Raw genomic sequence first — 21,813 nt, forward strand, 5'->3', positions numbered from 1 at the left:
TAAAGGCGCAAAGAGAGATTGAAACTTTAGACCCCTGGAATGTGTGTTTAAAAAACAAGTTTCAGGGACTTCCCTGGTGGCACAGTGGTTAAGAATCTGCCTGACAATGCAGGGGACATGGGCTTGATCCCTGGTCCAGGAAGATCCCACATGCCACGGAGCAACTAAGCCCGTGTGCCACAACTACTGAAGCCCCCACACCCTAGAGCCCACGTGCCGCACCTACTGAGCCCCCGTGCTGCAACTACTGAGCCTGCTGCTGCAACTACTGAAGCCCACATGCCTAGAGCCTGTGCTCCACAACAAGAGAAGCCACCAAAATGAGAAGCCCTCACACTGCAACGAAGAGTAGCCCCCGCTCGCTGCAACTGGAGAAAGTCCACGCGCCGCAACAAAAACCCAACACAGCCAAATAATTTTTTTTAATTAAAATTAAAAAAATAAAAAGTTTCAGAGGCAAAATCTTAGAAGAGAGAAAGAAATCAGAACGACTAAGGTCTTTCTATGTTCCAGTACTAGGCAGAGAGCTGGAAGAGGGAGAAAAATACAAGATATGAGAAAAAAATGACAGGGTCAAATTGTGGTCCTCTTGAGAATGGGTGGTATGCTCTACCCACAGGCTGTAGTAGGGTGAACGCCTGAAAGACTGAGATATACTACCATGTAGCAGCTGGGATCAAAGAGGATCTCAGTCTGTAGTCATTATATTACTTCTGAGTAACAACCTCAAAATGTGCACCCCATTCCTCTTTACATACATGTGGCAAACTGAAAAAGTGGCTCAGGAGCCTGAACAGGCAGAGAAGGCCTGACACAGCCCCAGAAGATTCATGGCACCCCAGATACAGTGGAAGACCAGCTATTTTGTCTATCCCCTGAGAAGTTCTCCCTAAACTATAAAATGTGGAGGAAACCAAATAGGTCCTGGGGTCAGAACTATAGGGGACTTAGCTCTGATATGTATTAACTGAAAACCAAGAGATGAAGGAGAAAGAGGGCTTTCCATCCCTCTCAAACCAAGACATCAAAATGGTAGGAGGGGCCATATAGTAGAGTGTTATAGGTCATGATAAAGCCTTTGCTTTGGCTTTGAATGAGCTGGAGTACCATAGCAGAGTGCGAGTTTAAACTTGTATATATTTGAGTAACACAGTGATAAGGATGCTTGTGCAGGGTTAAATTTCCTTTGAGAACTCATATGAAATGGACTTTTATTGTCCCATGGTTCTTTCCCATTTGAGGAGAACTTCTTAAAGAATATATAATGAAGAAGCTTGCTCTGTGCCCATCTGAGCTCTCATTTAAGTTCACATCTAAATATATTCTGACCAGGAATTCCCTGTCAGTCCAGTGGTTAGGACTCTGTGCTTTCACTGCCGAGGGCCTGGGTTCAACCCCTGGTCGGGGAACTAAGATCCCACAAGCAGCATGGTGAGGCCAAAAAAAATAACAACAGTTAATACATCCTGACCTCTCTATTTTTCCGTTATTTTCACTTCACTTCCCACAGATCAGGGCTCTTCCCCTTGTTCCATAGTGAAAATACTGTTCACCTCAAAAGAGATTTCAATTTATAAAAAAAAACCCAACATGATAATGCTATACTCAGTGCTTTGCTCAGCTAAGAAGAAAGGATATTATAGATTGATCTAGAAAAATGTTTCAAAAAGTACCAACTGACTGCCTCCTGAATGTTTAGAGATGATTTTAAATGGGTAGATATCTAGCACCCTTCCAAGAACTACTGAATCAGAAGCTCAAGAGTAAAACCACAGACTGAAATTTTTTTAAATTTGCCATAAGGCTTTCAGACTGCTAATATTGTACAAACCACCACTAATCAAGCATGTGGCAAACTTCTGAAGAAAGGGGAAGTTAGTCATAAGCCACTTTATGAAGCCTTTCATTCTGAATACAAACAGCTTCAATCACTCTCTTGAAGGGATTTGAAACTCTCGCAAGCATGCTAGGGGCTCCTAAAAGACTCCCAAGGGGAAATGCAAAGATATACAAAAGTAGTTACCGACTTTCAGAGGGAAATTATCCTCACCCAGGGAGACCAGGTTCCTGTAGGTCTCCACCATCACGTCCCTATACAAGGCCCTCTGAGCAGGGTCCAGGCATTCCCACTCCTCCTGAGAGAATTCTGTGGCCACATCCTTGAACATAAACAGTCCCTGAAAGGAAAGCACATTTCACCAAGTGGACAAGGAGAGATTTCTGAGTTTGACACAAACTTACAGAAACAGACGCGTAAGGATTGACTTGGCTGGAGTGAATGTTCTGACTGATCCATGTAAGATAATTTTGAGCAAGTTACGCTTCTCTTTATGTAACCGAGGTGAAATGCATACAACATAAAGTCAGCCATTTTTAAAGAAGCATTCAGTGGCATTTAGTACATTTATAATGTTGAACAAACATCACCTCTTTCTTGTTCAAAAATATTTCAATCATCCCCAAAGGAAATCCTTTACCCATTTCAGCAGTTGCTTCTTTCTTCCCCATTTGCCTCAGTCCCTGGACACCATTAATGCTTTGTCTCAATGGATGTACCTGTTTGGGATATTTCCATATAACTGGGATGGTATAAAATGTGACATTTTGTCTGGTTTCTTTCACTGTGAATAATTTTTTTGGCTCAGCCACGCTCAGTACAGTTATGTATCAGTACCACATTCCTTTTCATGGCCGAGTAATATTCCACTGCATGAGTAAACCACAGGTTATTCACTCATCCCTTGGTGGACATTTGGGTTATAATCACCTTTTGTCTATTACTAACACTGCTGCTGGAACTTTCTTTTTCTTTTTTTTGATTAATTTTTGGCTGCGTTGGGTCTTTGTTGCTGGGCGTGGGCTTTCTTTAGTTGTGGCAAGCAGGGGCTACTCTTCATTGCGGTGTGCAGGCTTCTCATTGGGGTCGTTTCTCTTTGTTGTGGAGCACAGGCCCTAGGCACACAGGCTTCAGTAGCTCAGGCTCGCAGGCTCTAGAGCGCAGGCTCAGTAGTTGTGGCGCACAGGCTTAGTTGCTCCGCGGCATGTGGGATCTTCCCAGACCAGGGCTTGAACCCGTGTCCCCTGCACTGGCAGGCGGATTCTCAACCACTGTGCCACCAGGGAAGTCCCATGCTGCTGGAACATTCATGCAGAAGTATATGTTTGAATTATCTGTTCTCAATTCTTTTTGGTATTTATCTAGCAGTGGAATCACTAGGTCACATGGTTTTGTTTTCCACGATGGCTACAACACTTTACCAGCAACTTACCAGGATTCTAACTTCTCTACATCTTTACCAAAACTTGTTATTCTGTTTTATTATAGTCATCGTATCAGGTGTGAAATTATATCTCATGGTAGTTTTGATTTTGCATTTTATTAATGACTAATTTCATTGAACATCTGTTTGCTTCTTGGTTACTTCTCTATCTTCTGTGAAGAAAGGTCTGTTAAAGTCCTTTGCTTATTTTATAATTAGGTTCTTTGTATTTTGGTTCTTGACATATAGGAGTTATTCATATATTCTAGATAATAGACACCAGATATGTGATTTGGAAATACTTCCTCCCACTTGGTAGATTATGTTTTCAGTTATGTGACAGTGTCCTTCAGTGTACAAATATTATTAATTTTGGTGAAGCTCAACTTATCTATTTTGTCTTTCTATCTTTTGCTTTCAGTGTCTTATCTAAAAAAAAATCCACTGTCAGTTCACATCATGAAGATTTATCCCTATGCTTTCACTTAAGGGTATTATAGTTTTACCTGTTATGCTTAGTCTTTGATTCATTTTGAATTGACTGATTTATATGGTGAGAGGCACAGGTCCAATTTCATTCTCTTTCACATGGATATCCAGTTGTCCCAGTACAACTGGAGAGACTACTTTTTAAGAGACAACTTTTTTTGCTTGAATGTTTCTGGCACCGTGTGAAAAAGGAATAGGCTATAGACATATGGGTTTATTTGTGGACTCTTAGTCTATCATTTTGATCTATATTATTCTTCTCAAGCTGGAACCACAGTTTTGTTTATCCATGGTTTGCAGTAAGGTTTGATGTTGGGAGTGTAAGTCCTCCAACTTTAATCTTTTTCACACTTATTTTGGGTATTTGGGGTCCATACTAATTCAAAATGAATTTAAGGGTCAGGTTCTCACTTGTACAGAAAAGGCTGCTGGGATTTTGACATGGATTGCTGTCAATCCTTATAACACTTTGGTGAGTACTGCCATCTTAACTACTCTAATTCTTACAATCAACAAAGGATATCTTGACATTTATTTAAATTTTCCTTCAATTCTTTAAGCAATACTTTTAGTTTTCATTGTACAGATCTTCCAGTTCCTTGGTTAAATTCTTATTCTTTTTGATGGTCTTGTAAATGGAATTGTTTCACTTACTTTCAATGTTTATTGCTAGTGTACAGAAATACTACTGAATATTGGGTATTGATACTGTATTCTGTAACCTCAGTGAATTTGTTTATTATCACTAATGGTCTTTTTAAGGATTGTTCAGATGTTTTTACATATAAGAGCATGTTTTCTGTGAATATAGTTTGACTTCTTTTTTAATTTTGACTTTTCTTTCTTTTTTTGGGTCTAATTTATCTGGCTAGATATTCAGTAAAATGTTGACATATAGTGCCAAAATACATCCCCACACTTGCTTCTTCCTGATTACATGGGAAAGCTTTCCATCTTTAACAATGAGTATGATGTTAACTGTGAGATTTTAATAGATATCCTTTTTAAGACCAAAGATAATCCCTTCTATTCCTAGTTTTGAGTACACTGTTTTTGTTATACGGAGTGTTCTGTATATTTCTCTTAGGTCTACAGTGTTTGCTTGGTTTACAGTTTTGCTCAGTCCTTTATTTCCTTATTGAGCTCCTGTCTGGTTATTAAAAGGAGAGTATTGAGGGAACTCCCTGGTGGTGCAGTGGTTAAGAATCCGCCTGCCAATGCAGGGGACACGGGTTCAATCCCTGGTTTGGGAAGATCCCACATGCCGTGGAGCAACTAAACCCATGCAACCACAACTACTGAGCCTGCACTCTAGAGCCCGTTAGCCACAACTACTGAGCCTGTGCGCCACAACTACTGAGCCTGCACGCCACAACTACTGAAGCCCACCTGCCCTAGGGCCCAGGGCCCGTATGCTGCAGCTACTGAGCCTGCAGGCTGCAACTACTGAAGCCCATGTGCCTAGAGCCCATGCTTCGCAGCAAGTGAAGCCACCACAATGAGAAGCCTGTACGCCGCAATGAAGAGTAGCCCCCGCTCGCCAAAACTAGAGAAAGCCCGCGCGCAGCAACGAAGACCCAACACAGCCAAAAAAATAAGTTTAAAAGGAGAGTATTTTGAGGTCTCCAACTATTATAGTTGAACTATCTCTCCTCAAATTTTGCTTCAAAAAATGTGGGGATTTGTACCTATATATATATTGTTTACAGTTGTTTCATCTTCTTGATGAATTGACTCTTTTATGTATATAAATACATATACGTTACATGTACCTTATATATATGTATATACATATATAATTTTATATATATATACATATATATAATTTTATATATATATATGTACATCCTTGAACTTCTTTGGTAACAATTTTATGACTTAAAGTTTATTTAATCTGACATTAGTGTAGCTAAGATTGGTAACTATTTCCACAATGTTTTTTCCTATCCTTTCACTTTCAACCTATTTGAGTATCTTAAAGCAAGCATTCTGTAGAAAGATACAGTAGAATCATTTTATAAAATTTCTTGCAATCATTGACTTTTAATGAAGAGTTTGATCTACTTATATTAAAAGTACCCAATAAACAAGGGAGGAATTACTTTTGCTATTTAGCTATTTGCTTTCTGTATGTCCAATATTTTCTTGGTCTTGTAATTCCTCTTGTTTCCTTCTTTGTGTATGTCTGTACATGCATAACATTTTGATTCCCTTCATATTCACATTTCTGTATGTTAAAATTATTTTCTTAGTGGTCAACCTGCAGATTATATATTTTATACATATATCCTGTCTCCCTTTATATTGTTATTGTCAAAAATTACTTCTTTATACATTTTGCATTCAGTAACAGATTTATAATGATTGTTTACATATTTGCCTTTTAATTCAGGTTAAAAAATGAGTTATAAACCAAAAAATACAGTAACACTGCCTTTTATATACACCTATGTAGTTATATTACCACTGTTCTTTATTTGTTCCTGTGCCTTTGAGGTACTGCTAGTAGCCCTTCATTTTGTCCTCAAGAATTCCATTTAGTGTTTCATGTAGTATAAGTCTGTCAGTGTGAACTTCCTCAGCTTTTGTTTATCTAGGAGTCTCTAAATTTCATTATCAATTTTAAAGCATAGTTTGCCTGATAATGAATTTTTTTTAATCTTTCGAAATTTAAATATATCATCAGATTCCTTCCTGGCCTCCACAGTTTCTGAGAAAGAGGCTGTTAATTTTATTAAGCATCTTTGTACATGAGAAGTCATTTCTGTCTTGCTACTCTCTACATTCTTTTTTTGTATTTTAACAATTGACTATGTATCTTGCCCAAGCTCTCTATGAATTTATCATACTTGGAGTTCGTTGACTTTCTTGGATTTGCAGGTTCACATTTTTAATAAATTTGTGAGGTTTTTCAGCTCTTATTTCTTCAGATATTATTTCTGCCCTTTCCTGTTTCTCCTTTCCTTCTAGGTCTCCTATTATGTGTATACTGGTATTCTTGGGAATGTCTCAAAAGTTTCTTAGTCTCTGTTCATGTTTCTTTTTACCACCGTTCTTCTATTCAGAGTGGATAATTCCAATTAACCTATGTTCAGGTTCACTGATTCTTTATTCTGATTGTCAATCTGCTGTTGAAATCCTTTAGTGAATTCTCAATTTCAGTTGTGGTACTTTTCAGCTCTAGAATTTCTAATTCTCTTTATTGATATTTTCTGTTTCTTGAAACAGTTTTCTCCTACTTTCTTTTAGTTCTCTGTCCATGGTTCCCCTTAAGTCTCTGAGTACGATTAAGACAGTTGATTTAAAATCCTGTTTAGTAACTGTAGTATCTGTGCTTCCTTATGAACACCATCATTAACCCAGTAATCATGCTCAAGCTTCCCATTCTGGAGAAATTCTTAGAAATCTGTAGTAAAGTCGGCATGCTCAGAAGCAGCCACTGTGGCTTTTTTTTTTTAATAATAATAAATTTATTTACTTATTTGGCTGCATCAGGTCTTAGTTGCGGCACATGGACAACTGTTGTGGCACGCAGCCTCTCTAGTTGTGGCGGATGGGCTCTAGAGTGCACAGGCTCAGTAGTTGTGGTGCAGGGTCTCCGTTGCTCCACGGCATATGGGATCTTAGTTCCTCAACCAGGGATCAAACCTGCGTCCCCTGCATTGGAAGGTGGATTCTTAACCACTGGACCACCAGGGAAGTCCTGGCCTTTTCTTATAACAGTAAAAACTGTAAAGGACCCATTTCTTCATTAAGAGAATGCTCCACTGAGGATACAAAAAAGAAAGTCATCTCTATGTCTGTTCATGAAAACAAGTCTAAGATACATGGTATGTAGATATTTAAATTTGAAGAATAAAATACCATAACAAAATATTTAGTAAAGAATATTTTCTAAAATCACATTTCCATATATAAATGTACTGCTGTAAGATCTGCACTGAGAATGAACAGTGGTTTCTGATGGAGACAGTAAGTGATGGTGTTAGGATGTGACAGGGAAGGGGATATTTTATTTCTTAGTCTCTAAACTGCATCGCTGTGTAAAGCTGAATTACAAAACTGTATCTATGAAGTGTTTAAAACAAAAAAATATAACACTGAACAACAAGCAGTAGAATCATAATTTGGCTCCAGTCTATCTGATGACAGAAATTTGCGCTCCTATGTCTTGGCTAAATTATAACCATCTTTATCTAAAACACATGCTGGGACTTCCCTGGTGGTTCAGTGGGTAGTAAGACTCCACGCTCCCAATGCAGGGGACCCAGGTTCAATCCCTGGTTGGGGAACTAGATCCCACATGCATGCCGCAACTAAAAAAGATCCCGCATGCTGCAACCAAAGATCCCGCATGCTGGAACAAAGATCCCACATGCTGCAACGAAGACCTGGCACAGCCTAAATAAATAAATAAATAAATCTTTTAAAATAAATAAATAAATAAAACACATGCTGCATGAGAGTCCCTACATGAACAGGAGGGTCTCTGTAAGACGAACGTGCTGTGAATAATTTTTTAAACCCTTATTCTTAGATAACACCCTATTATTTATTTCTGTTTCTTAACTTCCCATTCTACTTTACAATACTGGTATTTTAGAGTGAAACACACTGACTCACTCCTTTTATTTCAAAGGCACTTATAAAATCTGACAAAGCAAGTTTCCCCACGTCAGTCTTCCTTCCCAGACCTCCTCAGGTATTCGTGCACAGCAGTACATCACTTATACACGTAGTCGCTTTCATCCTGGGTCACGTGGAGATGAAGGGGCACCCAGAAGGGTGCACTACACAATCCTCACGCCCTACGTCACTGACACCGCAGAGCCGACTCCCCATCTCCAATCCACGCCTGAGTATAAAACCTTTCACGGGGTGACCACCTGAAAGGGGGCTCTGCCCAAGTTCCCCGTCACTGGGTCACAGTGACATGGAATCTGCAGGGAGGTGACGGGAGACTGAGGGAAGGCCCTGTGTGTGAGTAAATCGGACATTTCAGAGACAGAGAAGATTAATGAGCCCAAACTGCGTCATTTTAGGAAGGAGAGAACAAATCAACAAAGAATATGACTTTTACCTGTGAAAGCTCCATTCCTTCTTCTTTCCTCCTCCTCTGAATTTCTTGTTAGATTCTTCAGGTAAGATGATTCTGTGGGAGCGAAATATGCTGTTTAATGCTTACAACCAACATACCCCCCTTCTGGCATCTGCCACAAAGCTACCAGAAGGAGAACCTTAACGTGGGGGAAAGACAGTCCTTTGCTGCCAGCTGTTAACACGAGGGATACAGGGACAATAAACTCCTACGCGAAGATCAATTAGTGAGCTTGTCACCCACTTCTTCAGGAAGCCCTCCCTGCTGCCAAAAGGCCCACTTGACTGCAACTGCTCCGTCCTTTGTCCATTTGGCACTAATCCAAAGGAAAGTGCCTCCTCCAGCTTCTGCTCTCTTCCGGAGGCAGCCAGCATCCAGTGACTGGTTGACACAGGATGTGGAAGCTTGCCCCTTTTGTTAAGTGGGAGCAACTCTGGAGGGGCCACCCCAGCTCCACAGCTCCCTGCTGGAGCGATATTGAACAATTTGTCCCGAGGGTGATGGGAAACCATAAAAGATTTAATGCCAAGAGATGATGCAATCAAACTTATGATTTACTCCTGCTACAGACAAGCTGAGAAAAAGGTATGCCTCCATCTCTGGGCCTATGCCCCTGGCCTCTTTTTTAAGCATTTTCCATAATTGCTGGAGGACTGGAATATGTTTAAAATTTCAATTATAACCAGGCAAACTGCTCTCCTCTATCTTCTCCATGTCACAGGTGGGTACACTGAGGCTCGGAGGGGGAGTAATTTTACCAAGTTACCCTGAAGAAGTCTGAGTTGAATGAACAGAACTAGGTGGAAGTGGCAGCCTGGATAGGTTTAAATAGAAAAGGTTTGTCCTAATTCCAGATTACCTTTCATATTCCTGAGCAAGAGAAGCTTCTCTTTCATGGTTTAATCAAATTCAAACGTTTAATTCCTCTTTTCCAGAAAACGTTATAGTCAAAAATATGAAATTACAAATAGTTATTCCTCCAGAAAAACAAGAAAGAGGGTCACCCGTGGACATGAGCCCTAACAATCTCTTCATCATGCACACATGGGTTCTGTGGGAACAAAGTTTCACATCAATCTAGAAAAGGCTGGAACCTGGGGCCCCTGACTACAGTGCCTGCACCTGGACAGATGTGTCCTGAACACAGAATACAAAGAAGCCATAAGGCACTAAAAATAACTGCATACATGCACAGCTTGGGCAAACAGCTTATGAACAATAAGAAACAAAAAGGCCAAAACCCAACCGCCACTTCTGAAGTGCTGAGAGCAAAACCACCACCCCCCATCAGGGGGCGAGCAAGGGCACCTGTTTCTCGTTCTCGCTCACTTGTGCTGCAGCACGAGTCCCAGTAAAGCTTTGCCTGAATTCTTCGTCTGGCCTGTTATCAATTTCTACTGATTAGAGTCCAAGAACCCAGGTCAGTAACAAATCCAGCCCATCAGTTAACATCTGCACAGAAAGGACAAAGGGGACTTGGGGGGATAATCTACTTAGTTGGACACTTAAACTCAGAGCTCACTAATTGAGCAGATCACCTAAGGGAAGAAAGAAGCTACTGAGTACTAAACTAACTGGTTAAACTAGGTATTGAGTGTTAAAAGACGATCAACACCCTTACCACATGCATAGTGAAGTTATTTAGCAGACATCAAAGAATAGTTCCAATACAGGATACAGTAGAAAGCGTATAAACCTCATAATCTGAACAATGAAATTTAGAGTGAAAATAATTTGGACATTTAAAACATACCCAATCGCTTCTGAGATTAAAGTTAAAACAAGTGTGAGGATATATCAAATCTTAAAAAGATTGACATGAGCCATAGTAAGGCAACAGTACAAAAGCACTGTGTGGTGGCACAAATACTTCGCCCCATTTCTTAGAAGGGAAGAGAATGACCCTGAACTGACTGACCTAAGAATCCACCCTCTGGAAGAACGGGGCTTGCAAATGGAGTTATCATCTGAAGCAATGATTAGAAAATGCAGACGCCTCAAACACCTGCTTTTGCAACCGTCATTCTCTTCTGCATAATTTAAACATGTCAAAAAATGTTAGATTAGCTTAGAGACACCACTTAGTATTTCACAACTTAATATTCCATATTTAATCAACTCAATACTCACCTGGGTTTGGGTTCCCGCTTTCTCCACCACCACGTGCTTTGTTTCCTGTATATGTCTCCCTGGGTCCTCTGTTTCTCTCCTCTCCTTTTGTGTCCATTTCTGTGTTTCCTCCTCTCTGTTCATACGCATCATTTTGTTTCCCTCCCTCTCTATTCTTCCTCTCACAGACTGTTAGGCCTCGCTCTGTTGAAATCTCTGTTGCAATCCCTGTCGTTCTTTCTCCCCAAACGTTCTGATGCCTCACTAACTGCATATACTTCTGCCTTTGTATTCCGTCTCTGCTCTCCCTGGAGGGAGGTCAAGGGCGATCCACCTCCTGAGTGAGGACTTAACAAAACGGAATGGGGCGGGGGGGCGGTGGGAGAAGGAGGGGAGGCGGGAGTCATACAAAGGTTTGAGAAAGGGAGTCAGACTAGGAAAACGTCGCTGCAGGAGGTCAGTGTCTCTACGGACCGAAGGCAAAAAGTTGGGGCCGGTACCTGCGTCAGAACGATTTTAACCGGAACCGGACCCAGACTCCCAGGGCCGAACCGAGTCTTCTGGCGACGCCGCGACAGGCGAAAGGGGCGGACTCAGAGCGAGAGAGACGACCGCCTTCAGGGGTTTTAATTTGCTGGGACACCCTCGAAACCCAGGTATGGAGAAGCGGGGCTTGGAGATCGCATAGCGCACTTACGAACCAAAGAACCGACTCACTCACCCGCCGGCGCCAGTCTGACCGCAGGATCCGCTTCCGCGTCCCTAGGTAAGTGCGCGTGCGCATGCGCACCACCGGGCCAGGGGGCGGAGCCGCCTAGGGGCGCATCTCGGACGCTCCGGAGGGTGGAGGCCTTGTCTCTGGTGGAGCCGCCCTGCGGACGCCGGGTCTAGCCCTCGGACCCGCTCCTAGGAGATTCTGGTCTGTTCCTCTTCTCTCCTGAGAGGCTCTGCTTCTCTACTTCGGATCCTTTGAACGTGTCTGGTGCCCTCTGGACCCAGGTTAGATGCAGAGCAGTTACAACTTATTTCAATTAAGCGACAGCCTGAGTTTTAGAGTAGGTGATGGAAACTGGAGTGTGACAGGAAATGCAAAATTGTGCCTGTGCGGAATGTGCAATTTTATACTTACTTCCCTTCAGAGCATAACTTTTTCTTGTGTTCCCCATTCACTTGGAGGCATCAAATATCAGAATTTCCCTGTGGCCTGGTGGTTAGGATTCTGGACTTTCACTGCCCGGCGGGTTTCAGTCTCTGGTCGGGGAACTGAGATCCCGCAAGCCAGGCAGCACGGAAAAAAAAATCAGAGGAAAATTTTCAACCCCAAATGTGTCATTGTATGAGGGACTCCTTTGGAGACTGTGAGCAAGGAGTTGGCTGCACTCAGGTGCTTAAGAATCAAGCCTTATTAAATAATTCAACCATATTTTAATTATTTTTTACTCTTTGACCTTTGTCTGACTATAGGATGTGACAAATAAAACCATTTCTTGTCATTCTGATAGGAATTTCCATTTCCCGAATACTAGCATCTCCACTGTAGGTTTTGCTACTTATTAACTTTTGTTACGCACTTTGGCATATTTCTGAATTTTTAACTTCATTGATCTACCAGTCATGAATAAACAGGTCTACGGATAGCCACTCTTTTTTGCTTCTCTTTTGTGGCTATTCTTACTTGTTCTTTATTCTGTAAGATTTTCTCGATAACATTGCTAGCTTCAGAACTGAGTGTCTATATCGGGAACAGGTTAAGTTTATAAATTAGCTTAAGGAGAATTGCCCTTGTTATAATACTGAATTTTTTACCCAGGAATGTGATGTGATTTTCCATTTGTTTATATCCGCTTTCATATATTTCAGGAATGTTTTATAGTTTCTTCACATAGGTTTAAAAAGTTTGTTAGATTTACTCCCAATTAGTTTATTTCATTTCTGGTTACGCTTTTCTAATTAAAGTTTCTTGCACTATAACTTGTAAAATGATTCTTTTTTGCACCTATGAAAGCTACTGTTTTTGTATATTTATATGATCTTCCTGACTTATCTTTTGTAGGTTTTCTATCAATTCCTTTGTGTTTCCAGATGTATGATTGCATGATCTGCAAACATAGTTTTATATTTTTCTTTCCCATTCTCATGCCATTTTAAATCGCCCTGGCTAAACCTCCAACACATGAGAAATGAATTGAACAGGTGATCATATGCTTTTTTTAGTGTGGTTTTCTAACCTTAGTGGAATAACTCTAGTGCTTCCCAAAGAGCAAGATAATCACTTCATTTTGACATGTTAGAAAAAATGCATCAATTCCCACTGTTGAGTTTAAGTTAACGTAAGTACAAGTTCAATTCTTCCAAATAGATGTTTTTGTAACTATGAGTAAGATCCCCTGATTTCTCTTTATACCCACTACTACGATGTACTATATTAATGGATTTCCTAACACTGAATCATGCTTGAATTCCAGACATAAAATTCAGTCATCTATTATTTTGCTATATTTTATTTTAAATATTGCCATCTGTACACAGGTGTGAGATCTTTCCATAGTATTCTTTTTGGTACAAACTTTAGGACATTTGAGTATCAGCATTTTATTTGATTTATGTAAACTATTTGGAAATTGTACTTCCTCTTTAAGGCTTGAATTGAGTACATAGCATTGGCTTATCTGTTCTCTAAAAGAATGGAAGAATCTACCTGCTAATCTGACCCTGGTGCTTTTATTTGTATAGGACTCATAAAACTCTCCCTTACCTCTATGGATATTCATTTGTTTAGACTCCTATTTCTACTGGAGTCAATACCGGTAGAATATATTTTCGTAGAAAATGTCCATTTCATCTAGGCTTCACAGTTGATTTGTATTGATTTGGAGAAATGGGGCAAATATTGTCTAATCTCAATTATTGACTCACTATCTTTCTTTTGTGCTAATTAAAAATTCACTGAACTTACTGAAAAATTTAAAAATTGAAAGTCCTTGATTGTGTGATTCCATTTCTTTGCCCATAAATGGTGGTATTTCAGGGGTCCTCAGAGATTTCAGACAGCGTTAGATTTGGGGTAAAGGAAATTCTCAGGGAGGCAGGGAATCCACTGAGACACATGTGCTTCTCTGTGGGTCTTCCATGGCTCAGACCTCAGTACCTCCTCTGTCCACATGATACCCTGTCTGCCACCAGGAATAATGGAAAAGGAAGAATTTCTCCCCTTTTGGATATGCTCACTAGAAATTCCTAATAGATTCAAGAAATTTAAGTTTTTCAAAACTATTCCCAGCTCCTATGCTCAAGTGTGAACCGCCATTGCCACGCAAGTTGAAAAGACGATTGGGACTTCCCTGGTGATCCAGTGGTTAAGACTCCGCACTCCCAATGCAGGGGACCTGGGTTCAATTCCTGGTCAGGGAACTAGATCCCACATGCCACAAGAAAAAGATCCTGCAGGCCGCAACTAAGACGTGGTACAGCCAAATAAATATTTTTTTAAAAAAGGTGAAAAGATGATTGAAATTCTTTGAGGAGATGAGGTCATAGGAACACTACCCCATATCTCAGGCTCTGGCATCCTCCCTCACACACATGCTTCGGCTGTTTTGATCATTATATTGAGCTCAGTTTGGGCAGCAGGAAGCAGTTTGTAAGTGTTTTCTATTTCAGACTGAGAGACAGATTCTGTATAGTTAGATGTATCAGGAATCTGGGTAGGTGGGCATGTCTGGAGCAGCAGTCCAAGGACAATACCATACATGAAGGAGGAATAATTCTTCAGGCACAGTTTGAGTGTGTGGAAAAGACTAGCGGTCTGAGACCCTAACCGACCCATGACTGCTGCTAAAGCAACTGAATAAAATCCTCATTGAAGGGGGTCTTGGAGATTGAATAACTAAAATCAGAAATGAAAGAGGGGACTGATTACAACTGATTCTACAGAAATAAAAAGAACTAGAAGAGAATACTACAAAGAGTTATAGGCCAAAATGTTGAATAACCTAGAAGAAATGCATAAATTCCTAGAAATACACAACCTACCAAGACTGAGTCATGAAAATCACTAATCAAAAATAAAGGGAACCCAGAGAGTTCCACTGCAGAGTTCTGCCAAATATTTTAAAACAAGACAAATCTTCCTCAAACCCTACCAAAAAAATTGAATAGGAGGGAACACTTCCAAACTCAATCTACAGTGCCAGAATTACTTTAATACCAAAGCGAGACAAAGACACTACAAGAAAACCAGAGTACAATATCTCTAATGAATACTTATACCAAAATTATCAATAAAGCAATATTAAACCTAATTTGACAGCACATTAAAAGGATTATTCAACATGACCAAGGAGGACATATTCTTCGCATGCAAGGATGGTTCAACATATGGAAATATTTCATTATAATTATATCAAAAGAATGAAAGGAAAAGAATACATGGTCATCTCAATTGATGCAGAAAAGCATTAGACTAGTTAAAAGCCTTTATGATAAAAACAATCATAAACTAAAAACAGAAAAAAAAAATCTAGTTCAGAACAAAAAAGAACATATATAAAAAGCCTGAAACTGACATCACACTCGGTGAAAGCCTGAAAACTTTTCCTCTAAGATCAGGAACAAAACAAGACACCTGCTCTCATTATTTCTATAAAACACATAATAGGGGACTTCCCTGGTGGTGAAGTGGTTAAGAATCTGCCTACCAATGCAGGGGATACGGGTTCGAGCCCTGGTCTCGAAGATCCCACATGCCACGGAGCAACTAAACTAAGCCAGTACACCACAACTACTGAGCCTGCACTCTAGAGCACGCGTGCCACAACTACTGAAGCCCGCGCACCTAGAGCCCATGCTCCGCAACAAGAGAAGCCACTACAATGAGAAGCCCGCGCACTGCAATGAAGAGTAGCCCCCGCTCGCCGCAACTAGAGAAAGCCGGCACGCAGCAAAACCCAGCTCAACCAAAAAAATAAATAAAAAGAACACACAACAGGAAGTTCCAGCAAGACAAACAGGCAAGAAAATAAATAAAAGGTAATTAGGAAATTGGGTAATTAGGAAAAGAAGCAGAAATATCTCTGCTTAGAGCCAGCATAATCTAATAGTAGAAAATCCATTAGATTCCGCAAAAAACACCCTGATATAACAAACGAATGAATTCAGAAAAATTTCAAGGTATAAAATCCGCATGCAGGGGCTTCCCTGGTTGCGCAGTGGTTGAGAGTCCGCCTGCCGATGCAGGGGACGCGGATTCGTGGCCCGGTCCGGGAAGATCCCACATGCCACGGAGCGGCTGGGCCCGTGAGCCATGGCCGCTGAGCCTGCGCGTCCGGAGCCTGTGCTCTGCAACGGGAGAGGCCACAACAGTGAGAGGCCCCCGCGTACCGCAAAAAAAAAAAAAAAAAAAAAAAAAACGCATGCAAAATCAATTGTTTTTCTCTATTAATGATAAGCAATCAGAAAGGAAATTGAGAAAACAATTCCATTTATAATAGCAAAAAGAATAAAATACATAAGCATACCCTTAGCCAAAGGGGAAGATTTGCATACTGTAAACTAAAAACATTGCTGAAAAATATTAGAAAAGACGAAAATAAATGCATAGATATCCCAAATTCATGCACTGAAAGAAAATATTGTTAAGATGACGATAGTACCCAAAGCAATCAACAGATCCAAAGCAATACCCAGCAAAATCCCAACAGCGTTTTTGAAGAAATAAATAAACATGGATTCACATGGAATGTCAACAGACCACGAATAGCAAAAACAAGCTTGAAAAGAACAAAGTTGGAGGTCTCACACTTCCTTATTTCAAAACTTATTCCAAACCTAAATTAATCAAAACAATGTGGAACTTGCATAAGACAGCCAGCCAGCCAGTGCAATAGAATAAAAATGTTGGAAGTAAACTCTTCCATATATGGTCAAATGATGTTCCACAAGAGTGTCAAGGTCACTCAATAGGGGAAGGGTAGTCTACTGAAAAAAATGTATTGAGAAAACTGGATATCCACATACAAAAGAACGTAATTGGACCATTATGCGACACACACCCTAATCAAAAACTAACTCAAAATGGATCAAAAATCTAAACATAAGACTTAAAAAAGTATATAACTCCTAGAAGAAAACATAGGGGAAGACCTTCATCACATTGGATTCAGCAATAATTGAACAGATATGACCACAAAAGCAAAGGTAGGGTAGCAAAGTAAAAACAGAGAAAATTGGACTACATCAAAATTACAAACTATTGTGCATTAAAGCACGCTCATAGTAAAAAGACAATCTATGGAATGGGAGAAATTATTTGCAAATCATATATCTGTTATACCAGGGGGCTCTTGGCTCAAGTTTCTGCTAATGACATTGCTTCTGTTACTGGTACTCTTGATAACCGGCTGTGTGTTTTACAAGGTCACTGTCAACTGTCTCTCTCGCTGTGCCTCTCGTACACCTGCTAGAATAATGACTTTTAAGCAAGGTTCAGATGCTACTCCTGTGGGCCCCAAAGCTTTTCTAGCTCTAGAAGCGAGAGTTTCACTCCTCTAAGTAAGGAGACTACAACGCCCAGTCTCAGCAAGAAGCAACTACAGAAGAATGACCTTCAGCCCTGTACCGCTCAAAAATGAGTGAAATTTCTCAAGGGGGAATTTTGTAGGCAAAAGGGTAGAGGGTCCCTGGAGAAAGAGAATCAGACATAGTTTCCTTGACAGAAGAGAAGCCATTTTAAGCCTAAGCCATTCTGTGATCTACACCTGGCCACAATTCTTGCCCTTACAAAAGAATAGGCCTCAGTAGTTACTGATTTTAAGGGAACAATAGAATGTAGAATAAACAGCTATTGCCAGGCCAGGGAAATAACTTAACCACATCAGAGACAAAAAATCAGTTGTAAAGACTCCCAGTCCTGTTTTGAAGGTAAAGATTAACCTGAAGCATATTCTTGAGCTGTTTTGCAGGATCCAAACCTCCTCAAGCACTCAACCACCAGACTAACTGGAACATAAAGAATGATAATGCTAACCTTTGCTAACCCTACTGACTTCAGTCAGCTAGACCCAAACTCTGTCAAGCTTTGCCCCAATTCTATGCTGAATTCTCCTCTGCTCAAGCCCCATGATTAATTTGCATATATCCACCGAGCCCCTTCATGAATATGCATGCACCCTTAACTTAAAATTTCCCTAATTTTGCTGTTCCAGGAAATACTGCTTTGGGAAAGATCCTAGGTGTTCTCCTTACATGGGGTAAGTAATACATCCTTCCTTCTCCTAGACTTTGACTTTGTTGTGTCTTTTGGCTCAAGAGCCATCAAGAGGCAAATCCAGTTTTCAGGTAAAATGCAGGCCTCAAATATACCTGAAACAAACTGAAAAGAATTTCTAATTTTTTTTTTAATCTAAAGAATTTGGTCTCAAAGTTAAAACAATTTTGGGAATATAGCCTATTTAGAAAAGAATGACATGAGTCGATTGTAGGAAGCCACCACAGCTTTTTTCAGAAGTTAACAATTATTTATAAAAAGTTGAAATTGAATGTACTAAGATCTATCCCAAACTACAAAAAGGATTAAGTGTAAAGAAACGAGGAAGAAAAAAGTAAAAGCATTAGAAAAAACACTTTTAATCTTCCTTTAAAAGGGCACCATGCAATACAAAGTCAGTCATTTCTAATCCCACTTCTCTCCCCCATCCTCTACCCTATGTCAGGAAAAGGGAAGCGGGGTGACCCACAACTGATAAGTCACTGCCCCCTGTCTGAACAGGGATTGCAAAAAGAAGCTATCTTCTGATACAAATAACTACAAAATGTACAAGCTTTGTAGACACTTTGCAATCCTCATCCTCCATCTGTATAATTTAAACAAATTTTAAATGTATTCAATTCTAAAGCCACAAATCGTACATCACAACTTAATCATCCATGTCCAAACAACCCACCATCCACCTGGACCCAGTTTCCCCTCTACCTGCACTATACTAGGTGCTCCCATTTCATTCCCTTTTGTCTAGCTCCCTATTTTCTCTTTGTCCCCCTCTACTGCCTTTTCTCCCCTCCTATTTCTTCCTTCACACCCACTCTGCAACTTGTTCCCCCTCTTATTGCTCTTTCTCCCCACCTTTCTGACTGTCCTAAATTTCCATATATTTCTGCCTCTTTCTTCCCCCATCTCTGCTTCCTCTCTCCCTCGACCACATCCCTTTTATTCCCTTTACACTCCCTTCCTCCCCACTCTCTGGCGCCCCAAGTGGCTATGCTTCCTTCCTGCTCTCTCTTCCTTCCTCTTGTGACCATTGTCCTCTTTCTCCCAATACCATGTTGCTCTGTAGGCCATTCTCCAGCGAGGTAGAATCTGAGACTGAAGAACACCGGTGTCACACGCCTGGCCCAGGTCAAGTCCCCCTTCGCGGGGTGAGGGGAAGGGCTGACTAGGAAGGGGAGGCCTGCGAAGCAGAAGGACCGGCCTGAGGAGACGCGAGGACAGAGGGGCGGGGAGGGAGGGGGTCTCAGGAGAGGGGCGGGCTCTCCAGAATCCCAGGACCGGGGAGAGGACGCGGCCTGTCCGGGAGCGGGGCGGCCGGCGCTGCCCTCCAGGGGCCGAGAGGGCGAGGCTGCGGGTCTGGAATACAACTCGGGGAAAAGGACTTTCCATGGGGGAAAGGGAGAAAGGTCGTAAAGGGTTTTAAGCAGGAAAATGTCGCAAAAGGCGGTGTCTATGTGAACAGAAGGCAGAAAAGCCAAGGAGCCAAGGGCAGGGACCGGCCTCAGAGCCATTTCAAAGCCAAAAGGGAAGGACTGTACCGGCTACGCCTGGATTTAGTTGGAGAGGAAGGGCGGGTGTGGGGATATCAGAAGTCACGAGCAAATCCTGAGGACGTATAGGGCGACCGTGAAGTGACTTCCACTAGAAAGAAACTTACCCCCAGCAGTGTGACCTCTGCTGGGCGCTTTCCGCCCCCAGTTGGGAACTGCGCCTGTGCGGAGTGAAGAGGCGGGGACAGGGCCTGGGCGGAGCGCTACAGGAGAGGGGCGGGGCATGGACAGCTGCCGGGACACCCAGGGCTCCGCCTCCACGAGCTTAGGAGCTCCTAACTTCAGCGGGTTGCCCACACACGGGGCTGAAATCTGAGCGGGTCTGGGAACGCTGCAACTTTGGAGGATGTGCACCCGCTGGTGGCTTTGTAAACTCTGCGCCTGCGGGATATCTGAGAGTATTACTGGGGCTCCAGTGGCTGGGGTAGGTCTGATGTTAGCAGCGCACACGGAGGTGAGGCCGGGGTGTGGGTTGATTCCATAGCTCCCAAGGCGGGTCCAGGTGCGCCACTATGGTGGGTCCCGGAGCCTGACTTAGGCAGATCTGCTCCTGTGGCTTTGTGAGTACAGCGCCTGAGGGACATCCAGGCCAATTGCCTGCGTTCCCGGGGCTGAGGCGTGGCCGAGGGCATTGCCAACAATTCTGTGAGCACACAGGACCGACAGGGGACTCCACAGAGTGCACTTTCTGCTGGGCAGCTCCTGCGGAGGAATACTCATTGGCTCCTCTCCCAGCAGGAATGCTCCAGTCCCACCTAACCTCACGCTGAAGCTCAGAGTGGGTATGGAGCTTCTACTCCAACAACTGGGGAGCAGACCCAGCCCCCGAAAGGGCTGTGACAACCACAGAGCAAAGAGGAGGCCCCATTCAACATCCAGTGCAGCCTCTGGTCACCACCACTCCAATCACATCCCCTATCAAGGGGATAACAGCCAGCACACAGTGAGAAAAGACATGGCGGGCATCCATACTAAAATCAGCCCTCACACCAAAAATATTAGACTCACATGGGCTACACAGGAATGTTCCCACATAAAAACAGCCATTGAAGCCCACATTAGATAAAAAGGAACCCTCAGGGCTTCCCTGGTGGCGCAGTGGTTGAGAGTCCTCTTGCCGATGCAGGGGACACGGGTTCGTGCCCCGGTCCGGGAGGATCCCACATGCCGCGGAGCGGCTGGGCCCGTGAGCCATGGCTGCTGAGCCTGCGCATCCGGAGCCTGTGCTCCGCAATGGGAGAGGCCACAACAGTGAGAGGCCCGCGTACCGCAAAAAAAAAAAAAGGAACCCTCAGACTGTTGGTGTGAATGTAAATTGGTGCAGCCACTATGTAGAATAGTATGGAGGTTCCTTAAAAAACTAAAAACAGAGTTACCATCTGACCCAGCAATCCCACTCCTGGGCATATATCCAGACAAAACTATAATTCAAAAAGATACATGCAACTGTATGTTCACAGCAGCACTATTTACAATAGCCAAGACATGGAAGCAACCTGTTCATCAACAAATGAATGGATAAAGAATATGTGGTACTTATATACAATGGAATATTACCCACAAAAAAATGAAATATTGCCATTTGCAGCAACATGGATGGTACCTAGCGATTATCAGATTAAGTGAAGTCAGAAAGAGAAAGACAAATATTATGATATCACTTATATGTGGAATCTAAAAAATTATACAAATCAACTTATTTACAAAACAGAAACAGACTTCAGACATACAAAATAAACGTATGGTTACCAAAGGGGAAAGGGGGAGGAAGAATACATTAGGGGTTTCGGATTAGCAGATACAAACTACTATATATAAAATAGAAAAATAACAAGGTCCTACATTACAGCAAAGGGAATTATATTCAATATCTTGTAATAAACGATAATGAAAAAAGAATCTGAAAAATTATATATATAACTGAATTCATTGCTGATGTACAGAAACTAACACAATATTGTAGATCAACTATACTTCAATTTTAAAAAAGGACCAAGCCATGATGGAAGCTTTGAATTTTCAACCCTACCCTCCATATTTTCA

The 21,813-nt window shown here is 41.7% G+C and overlaps 1 long non-coding RNA gene across 5 annotated transcripts in view; it reads left to right on the forward strand.

Annotated features, from left to right (window-relative positions):
* Nucleotides 1-21,813, forward strand: part of LOC111181045 (uncharacterized) — a 108,193-nt gene that overhangs the window by 54,365 nt on the left and 32,015 nt on the right. Inside the window, exons 4-6 of one of the 5 annotated variants that reach the window (XR_016390829.1) lie at nucleotides 18,159-18,203; nucleotides 19,287-19,348; nucleotides 20,509-21,048. This is a non-coding gene — a long non-coding RNA (uncharacterized LOC111181045). Of the gene's footprint in view, nucleotides 1-18,158; nucleotides 19,349-20,508; nucleotides 21,049-21,813 lie in introns of those variants that run through there. The other 4 variants (XR_016390828.1, XR_016390827.1, XR_016390826.1 and 1 more) reach the window with 4 other exon arrangements.

The sequence above is a fragment of the Delphinapterus leucas genome, chromosome 20, assembly GCF_059928025.1.
Source record: "Delphinapterus leucas isolate spDelLeu-1000000601 "Yukka" chromosome 20, BTC_Dleu_Yukka2, whole genome shotgun sequence".
NCBI lineage: Eukaryota > Metazoa > Chordata > Mammalia > Artiodactyla > Monodontidae > Delphinapterus > Delphinapterus leucas.